At 54.6% G+C, this 654-nt stretch overlaps 1 protein-coding gene across 1 annotated transcript in view; it reads right to left on the reverse strand.

The window, feature by feature from the left end:
• prkdc (protein kinase, DNA-activated, catalytic subunit) overlaps positions 1-654 on the reverse strand; it is a 139,607-nt gene that overhangs the window by 56,115 nt on the left and 82,838 nt on the right. The gene's annotated exons all lie outside the window — the stretch shown is intronic.

Here is a 654-nt window from a genome sequence, read left to right on the forward strand (position 1 = left end):
GCCAACAGGACAACGTCGTCTGCAAAAAGCAGAGACGAGATCCTGTGGTCCCCAAACCGGACTCCCTCCGGCCCCTGGCTGCACCTAGAAATTCTGTCCATAAAAATAATGAACAGAACCGGTGACAAAGGGCAGCCCTGCCGGAGTCCAACATGAACCGGAAACAAGTCTGACTTACTGCCGGCAATGCAAACCAAGCTCCTGCTCCAGTGGTACAGGGACCGGACTGCCCTTAGCAAAGGGCCCCAGACCCCGTACTCCTGGAGCACCCCACACAGGGTGCTGTGAGGGACATAATCAAATGCCTTCTCCAAATCCACAAAACACATGTGGACTGGTTGGGCAAAATCCCATGAACCCTCCACCACCCTGAAGAGGGTATAGAGCTGGTCCAGTGTTCCACGGCCAGGACAAAAACCGCATTGTTCCTCCTGAATCCGAGGTTCGACTATTGGTCAAATTCTCCTCTCCAGTACCCTGGCATAAACTTTCCCCAGGGAGGCTGAGGAGTGTGATCTCCCTATAGTTGGAACACACCCTCTGGTTCCCTTTCTTGAAAAGAGGGACCACCACCCCGGTCTGCCAGTCCAAAGGCACTGTCCCCAACCACCATGTGACATTGCAGAGGCGTGTCAGCCAAGACAGCCCCACAAC

Source organism: Monopterus albus, unplaced genomic scaffold, assembly GCF_001952655.1.
Source record: "Monopterus albus unplaced genomic scaffold, M_albus_1.0 scaffold442.1, whole genome shotgun sequence".
Lineage (NCBI taxonomy): Eukaryota > Metazoa > Chordata > Actinopteri > Synbranchiformes > Synbranchidae > Monopterus > Monopterus albus.